We start from the raw sequence: 8,925 nt of genomic DNA, 5'->3' as shown, positions 1-8,925 counted from the left end.
GAAGCAGGCTCCAGGCTCCAAGCTGTCAGTACAGGGCCTGATGCGGGGCTCAAACCCACGAACCGTGAGATCATGACCTGAGCCGAAGTCGGATGCTTAACCCACTGAGCCACCCAGGCGCCCTGCATTTTTCTTTTATTTTTTTAAAATTTATTTATTTATTTATTTTTTTATTATTATTTTTTTAAAAATTTTTTTTTGAACGTTTTTTTTTATTTATTTTTGGGACAGAGAGAGACAGAGCATGAACGGGGGAGGGGCAGAGAGAGAGGGAGACACAGAATCGGAAACAGGCTCCAGGCTCCGAGCCATCAGCCCAGAGCCTGACGCGGGGCTCGAACTCACGGACCGCGAGATCGTGACCTGGCTGAAGTCGGACGCTTAACCGACTGCGCCACCCAGGCGCCCCTAAAATTTATTTATTTTTGAAGGAGAGAGAGAGAGAGAGAGAGAGATAGAGCATGAGTGGGGGAGGGGCAGAGAGAGAGAGGGAGACACAGAATTTGAAGCAGACTCCAGGCCCTGAGCTGTCAGCACAGAACCCAATGCAGGGCTCGAACTCACAAACTGTGAGATCATGACCTGAGCCGAAGTCGGCTGCTTAACCGACTGAGCCACCCAGGCACCCCTGGGCACCCTGCATTTTTAATAGACTTAAAGGGCTGCCCCTCAGCATGATGTGATGTTCAGTCATGAAAGAATTCTTGAGATATCTTCGGTGCCAAAGGTGCTTTTATTAGAGCACAGGGATGGGAACCATGGGCAAGAAGAGATGCACTGGGGTTGTGATGAGTGATTCGTTACATACTTTTAAGTTGGAGGGAGGGGTAGAGATAAAGGAAGTTTCCAAAAGGATCTTTGTACGTTAGAGAAGACTTACAGGATCCTTGAGGTCTGGCTATTGTCACTCTAAGGTTGCTTTTTTCTCTAGCAAAGCATTAATGTTGATGATGTTGTGAATTCCTCAAGGAATGTCCTACTCTGTCCATCTCAGGGATTTATTAGTAGGCTGAAAATTGTAAGGAAATTTAATTGTATCTACATTTATTTTGCCTTTGTTCTCCTCATTAAGCAGAGAGAGAGCTTTTGTTTCCTCCCTGGTCTTACCCGGCTCCAGAATGCCAGTTTAGGCCGAGGTTGGAGCAATTGTCCCAGGATGGGCCGCTGGCTGAGTCTGTGCACACCGTGGCTGGAAAAGTGTGGAGGTCAGTGTGGCACCTCCCATGAGGGACTGCGTGGCACACAGTTATGAAGCGAGGTCCTGCTCTGCAGAAAGCTGGGCTCCTCACCTTGACTCACAAATGACAAGAAAACATCCAGTGACTTCTAATATCATCACTCTTGTTGCCCACGTTATCATTATTATCGCTGTTACTATGCAATGACCGTGGCAAAATCTAAAAAAGAGTTTTATCTCACCCTGGTGTCTCATAGCTCCCTGGGGTCAGAGATAGCCAGAAGGCATAACTGGAAGGGCCTGCCATGGAGAATAAGGCCTCCCTCAGATGACAGCACTGGATCTGGCCCCTGTGGCCGGGTTCTGACCATGCAGAGGGTGAGGCCAATGGGGGTGAGAGAGCTGAATGGTTTCAGGCATAGGCTAGGCTTGAAAGGAGTTTAATCTCAGCACATGTAGTGGGTCAGAGGGCAAGGGGCCCACTCTCAATATTCTGTCTTGCCCTAAGTACTGAGGACCTGGATTTGGGGTGGGACCTAGTTATTAGAAGGGAAGAGGGTTATAAAGTCCAAAGAGCTGAAGACAAAACAGAGGCAGAAGGTCTGGAAGAGAACATGAAGGCCACGTCAGGCCTCTTTGGTGTTAACCTGAAGTCACAAGTTATGGGGCGAGGTCAGCTGCTTGTTCCACCAAAAGCTTTCCTGGAAGGAATTTATTCAGCTCTGCTGTGGGGACAGTTGAGCAAGTTTACAGTGCCTCTGTAAGGAAGCACCTGGAAACAACCACCCTGAAGTGAAATCAATGCAGATTATTCTGTGGGCTTGGGAATTATCTCATAAGAAGTTGTGAGCCTGGTGCTGAGGGATGTTGGAGTAACAAAGGCCAACAAAGAGGTTACTATGCTGTTTAAACAACAACAAAAAAGCAGAGTGGAAGAAGTTTGAATTATTAGATTTCCTTTACCAGTATTCTGGGAAAAAGCATTCTGTTTATTTAATTTAAAATTCCTCTCGGGGTGCCTGGGTGGCTCAGTCGGTTAAGCATCTGACTCAGTTTCAGCTCAGGTCATGATCTCACAGTTTGTGAGTTCGAGCCCCTCATCAGGCTCTGCACTGCCAGTACAGAGCCTGCTTGGGATTCTATCTGTCCCTTTCTGTCTGCCCCTCCCCTGCTCGCTCTCTCTCTCTCTCTCTCTCTCAAAAATAAATAAATAAAAACTTAAAATCCCTCTCAAGGTGAAAATATTTTCTGTCCTGACTCCCTGTCTCCTGTAAACTTGTGATATGTGGTATCAGACTCCTTAGTGGTCTTGTACACATGATAAACATGTCCCGGTGCCTGGCCTGAGGATAAGGCCTGGTGTCTCATCAATATACATGACTATTGTCATTTGGCTCCTCAGTCAGGTAATCTGCATGTGGTCCATGTGGATCAGACTCCTGGCACCTTGAGACTCCAGGGTGCACCCATGAGCTGGCTCCTTAGCCATCTGCCTCCCAGTGGAGTGCACTTCAGATGATTCCCCAGGGGTGGCTGCTACTTTGCATGTTAGCTTTGCAGCTTTCTGGCTGGCCTGACCCCAGCTGAGAGCTGCCACAAGTTCATCATTAGATTTGAATTTGTAGTTTCTTATTATGGAAACAGGCTTTTAATAAGAGTCAGAAAAACTGGGCTCACATCCTGACTCTTTCATCAATGAGCTGGGGGCTTTGGCTAGTCACTTTGCGTATGTGTTCCTTAGTTATTTCATGTGCAAACAGCTGAGAGTGGGAAGGAATAAGGAGTGCATTGGTCCTGTTTGGCTGTCAGTCCTGGCTCTAAGATGTGACCAACATGGTCTTGGTAGTGCATCCGGAGTCTGGGAGGGGTACCCATTCCTCCACACTAATCAGCAGCATGAACTCATGGAGTTGCTCTGGAATCTGGCATTTCCAACATGCCTCCCTCTGAACCACAACCCTGTGGTCTTCCTTTTCTGCCAGTTTTCATCTCCTACAATTATGACCAGAAATGAAATGAAATCAATGAAAGCTCAGTTTCTCACCAGGTCCCAAGAGACCATTTGTAGGGAGTGCATGGGATGAGAGTAGATCTCAGATCAAGGTCCAAGCTATGAGGGGGTAGAGGGGATAGAGCTCCTGGGTAGGGGTGAGGTGGCACTGAGCTGGCACAGTTGGCACCAGGTTAATTGGATCCCTAGTCAGGATAGGATGTGTGTCAGTTCTCCTAGCATAGAGCATGGTCCAGCACCTTACTCAGGGCTTAGTGGAAAAGTGCTGAGTTGGGATCAGGACAGCAGAACTGCAAGACTGAGTGCTCCTGGATGTGAGCCTGCCTTGGGCTTGGATGCTTGCTTCTTCTTGACTAGTGGTGAAGCAGCCATACTGCCACTGATCCCTGGGTGTGGAGTAGGCATGTCCTGGGCTCCTACAGTGGGCCTGATGGTCCTCTGAGTGCTCTCTATAAGAATTGGGGGACCCCAGCTAGTGGACTGGCCTGCACGTGGCAGGGTGGGCTTTCATAGATCAGCTCTATTCGGAGGGTTTAGTGAAAGAAAGCCAGCACCTGGGCAGGGGCAGGGGGGCGGCAAGTGACTGATTGAACAACATATACAGGGAATGCTAGATGGGGGTATAGGAAGTAGTAAAGGGTTTTCTATTGGAGTCCTCCCTGGTGCAGAACACTTTAGGACAGGTGACTCCAAATGCCCCTGCATTTGAGCTGTACTTGAGCTGCCATTGAGCTGGTCATTGGAGGCCATCTAGTCAGGGATCTGAGTCTTAGGAATGGAGCTCTGATATTGTTTCTGCAATGCAGGGAGGTGGAAAAGGAGAGGAAATGAAAAAGGATGGCAAGAATAGAGAGATGAGGAGACAGAAGGAGGGGAGAGAAGAAGTGAGAAAGGCAGCTCGTCATCCCTGGGGCAGCTGTAGAGAGTCAGGGGCACCTAGGCCATGGAGGGTCTGTGTGCCTGTGACCACTGGCCTACTCAGATTTGCCCAGCCGGCGCCTCATCCCATGTCATGCTGCCATATCAGACATCATGCCACCCATATGGGTCTCCAAACAGAACCACTGTTGCTGTTGGGGAGATGTCTGCCATTTTCCAGAGAAGCCATTCCTTAGGGTAGAGAGGCAATCATCCCACATGGACATAAAATCCCACACCTAGAATTCACACAAATCTCTCAAGTTTGTCAGCATTTGGGACCAATTCAACAAACATTCACTGAACATCATCACTACATGTAAGTTACCTTGCGTGGTGCTGGGAATAATAGAAAGCCAAGGAACTTAGGATCTGGTGGTGGTGGTGGTGTATTTGTATAAACAGGACAAACACATAAAATAGATGTGGTGAAGCTGGAACATGCTAGATGGCTACAATGGCCCCTGAGCTACAGATATGAAGGGTTTACAGAGGAAAACAGTATATATCTACCTCTAGGTTTGTCAACAGCTAGAACTGACGGGAAAGAGAGATAGAAGTTTGTAGTGGGGGACCCCTGCTCCACACTGAACAATGCTAATGTGCTCCTGGGCTCACAGGAGACAGACAAACGCAAGCTGGACATTTCAGTGCTGACATGAAGGTATCTGAAGGCACAGCCAAGAATAACTTCTCAGCTGTGAGAAGTGTCAGAGCCTGGGCTAGAGGCTCAGGAAAACAGAGGGGGCATTTATTTATTTATTTATTTGTAATATGAAATTTATTGTCAAATTGGTTTCCATACAACACCTAGTGCTCATCCCAACAGGTGCCCTCTTCAATGCCCATCACCGGCTTTCCCCTCCCTCCCACCCCCCATCAACCCTCAGTTTATTCTCAGTTTTTAAGAGTCTCTCATGGTTTGCCTCCTTCTCTCTCTGTAACTTTTTTTTCCCCTTCCCCTCCCCCATGGTCTTCTGTTAAGTTTCTCAGGATCCACGTAAGAGTGAAAACATATGGTATCTGTCTTTCTCTGTATGACTTCTTTCACTTAGCATAACACTCTACAGTTCTATCCACGTTGCTACAAAAGGCCATATTTCATTCTTTCTCATTGCCAAGTACTATTCCATTGTGTATATAAACCACAACTTCTTTATTCATCAGTTGATGGACATTTAGGCTCTTTCTATAATTTGGGTATTGTTCAAAGTGCTTCTATAAACAGAGGGGCGATTTAAATCTCTTTTCTGGTAGACTAGAGGATTCTTCTTTGGTTGGGATGACTTAAGTATTATTCTGTGGAGAGATAGAGGGATATGTGATTTGATTGAATCATATGATTCTTTCTTTGCAATCTGTTTCTCCTTCCTAGCCCTGGAACACTTTGGAACTGGGGCCAAAGCACTATCCAGCCACCCAAACCTAGGCTCTAGGGCAGAGCCCACAATGGACAAACCTTGTGTCCTTGGGTTAGTTACTTGCTCTCTGTTCCTACATCCACATTTGTTGACCCTGGAGCCAAACAGGGAAAGTGTGAGTGTCTGTAGACACCTGGTGGCAGTTTGAAGGCATTAAAGTCAGTATTATCAGAGCAAAGCCCTGTAGGTTGCTCAGGTGTGTCTCAGGTGCCCCCAAACACTTCCTGGGTTTGAAGGCTAAGTTATTCAATTTGAGGGGTTCATCCTGGGAAGATGGGACTATTTTCTAAGTCAAGTTTGTCTAGAAATCCATCCTTGTTACGAGCACAAATGTTCAGATTTGGTTTAATTTTTACTATTCCTACAATCTGCAATGATTTCCTTTCTTAGTTCCATAGATTTTATTCCAGAGGTAAAATGCTTGTGGATCTAGGACTAACAAAGAGTGTAAAAGGTAGCTGAAGTTTTATCATGCTTACCAAGTGTCTTTCACAGTCCCACTATTATCCCCTTTATAGATGAAAAAACTGAGGCAGAGAGAAGTGATATAACTTACCCAACCAAGTCACAGAGCTAGGGAAAGAGACAGGGTTTGAACCCAGACTGCCTTAACTTCACAATCTCTACTTAAAAGAATTTTTTTGAGTTTATTTATTTTTGAGAGAGAGAGAGATTGAGAGAGCATAAGCTGGGGAGGGGCAGAAAGAGAGAGAGGGAGACACAGAATCTGAAGCAGGCTCCAGACTCTGAGCTGTCAGCACAGATCCTGACATGGCTCGAACCCACGAACCATGAGATCATGACCTGAGCCAAAGTCGTACATTCAACCAACTGAGCCACCCAGGTGCCCCCATAATCTCTACTTTTAACTTTTAATAAACAATTGTTGACTGAATGATATATATGTTTATTACTTGAGGAACTCTGGGGGTAGAGTTGTATATTTACTATCAAGTACTGCCCTTTGTCAGGGTTTCTTATAGTGATTTTTTGGAATGTTTTAAAATTATTAAAAATTTTTTTTAACGTTTTATTTATATTTGAGGGAGACAGAGCATGAGCGGGGAAGGGACAGAGAGAGATGGAGATACAATCCGAAGCAGGCTCCAGACTCCGGGCTGTCAGCACAGAACCCAATGCGGGGCTTGAACTCGCAAACTGTGAGATCATGACCTGAGCTGAAGTCGGATGCTTAACCGACTGAGCCACCCAGGCGCCCCTAAAATCACCTTTTTTATTCAAGTGTAATTAACATAGTGTTATATTACTCTCAGGTGAACAGTATATATTTTTCAACAATTCTGTACGTTACTCAGTGCTAATCACAGAAAGTGTACTCTTAATCCCCTTTATCAATGTTACCCATTCCCCACCGACCTCCCCTCTGGCAACCATGTGTTTGTTTTCTGTATATGGGTCTGTCTTTTTGTTTGTCTCTTTTTTTTCTTTGTTCATTTGTTTCCCAAATTCCACATGTAAGTGAAATCATGATATTTGTCTTCCGCTGACTGACTTATGTGACTTAGCATTGTACTCTCTAGCTCTATCCATGTTGTTGCGAAAAGCATGATCTCGTTCTAAGGTTGAATAATATTCCATTGTAGATATACACCACATCTTCTTTATCCATTCATCTATGGATGGATACTTAGGTTTGTTCCATATTTTGGCTATTGTAAATAATGCTACAATAAATATTGGGGTGCATATATCTTTACAAATTAGTGTCTTCATTTTCTTTAACTTTTTTGAGGAACCTCCATACTGTTTTCTAAAGTGGCTGCACCAGCTTGCATTCTCACCAACAATGCACATTGTTGTGATTCCTTCGCATCCTTGCCAACATTTGTTATTTCTTGCGCTTTTGACTGTATCCATTCTGACAGGTATAAAGTGATATCTCATTGTGGTTTTGCATTTCTCTGATGTGGAACATCTTTTCATGTATCTGTTGACCATCTGTATGTCTTCGTTGGAAAAAAGTCTATTCAGGTCCTCTGTCCGGTTTTTACTTGGATTTTCTTTTTTTTGGTGTAGAGTTGCTTAAGTCCTTTATATATTTTGGATATTAACCTCTTACCAGATATATCATTTGCAAACATCTTCTTCCATTTAGTAGCTTGCCTTCTTGGTTTTTTGATGGTTTCCTTCACTGTGCAGAAGCTTTTTATTTTGGTGTAGTCCCAGTAGTTTAATTTTGCTTTTGTTTCCCTTGCCTTAGGAGACATATGTAGAAAAATATTTCTATGGTCGATGTCAAAGAAACTACTGCCTATGTTTTCTTCTGGGATTTTTATGGTTTCAGGTCTCACATTTAGGTTAATAACCCATTTGAGTTTAGTTTTGTGCATGGTGTAAGAAAGTGGTCCAGTTTCATTCTTTTGCATGTTGCTGTCCAGTTTTCCCAACACCATTTGTTGAAGAGACTGTCTTTTCTGCATTGTATATTGTTTTTGTAGTTCTTTTAAAGGTGTAGACAACCTATGAAGGGTTACAGTAACTCACTGATGTGAATTTATTCATTAGATGTTTTCACTGCTTAGTGAATGGAAGTTCTAGAAGGGGCTAAGAGGAATTGTTTGGTTCTTCAAAGGCATTTCAATAAAGAGTGTTCCCCCCGCCCCCGCTCTTGTTCTGAACAGGATTAAAAATTAAACCTTAAACCAAAAATACAGTAGTGAAAATGCCACCTTTTTTTCTGATAGTGGTTAGATTATAGGCAGTGGCTCTAGGTCTGCTAGCTAGGGCTCGCTCATACTAGACCTCAGAATTAGTCACATTTGCCACCCAGTGGCAACCTTGGGGTGGGGCACACATCCCTGCACAAGTATAGGTCCTGTTATGGCCTGGAGCACCTGTAGTTCCCAAACAGAAGCAGGGCAGACATGAGCCAATTGTTCTTACAAAAATTTTCCAACCAGTCCCTCTACCGTCTCAGGGGTAAAGAGAAAAAAAGGGTGGAAAGAGACCAGGAGTGGGGAAAAGGTGCTCACATCCAGAAGAAACCTTAAATATCAGATTGCATAGATACATTGCATCATTGTACAGGTGCCACAGAATTCCAGGGAGGGGAAAGGATTTTGATAAGTGACTGTTGCAAGCTTGTGAGGGAGATGAGCCAGGACACCAGACATCCTGACTTGGGTCCAGAGCTCCATGTACATCTCACTATGCTGTTCTCTTCCAGAAAGAGGGAGCAGTGGGAGTAGGAAGGGGAAGGAGGACAGTAGCAGTGAAGCCAGAGTAGGTGGGCCCAGTAAACAGAGCATAGGGTGACCCCTTTAGCACTTTGGAGCATCAGTTGTTGGAGTCAAGCCCTCTCTGTCCTGCTGATCTCCTTACATCCTTACAGCCTCACCAAGAGTCAGAGCAAGGAGGACTATTTGAGATCACCCACT

This window comes from Neofelis nebulosa, chromosome 2 (assembly GCF_028018385.1).
Source record: "Neofelis nebulosa isolate mNeoNeb1 chromosome 2, mNeoNeb1.pri, whole genome shotgun sequence".
Taxonomy (NCBI): Eukaryota; Metazoa; Chordata; class Mammalia; order Carnivora; family Felidae; genus Neofelis; species Neofelis nebulosa.
This window is presented reverse-complemented; position numbering follows the sequence as displayed.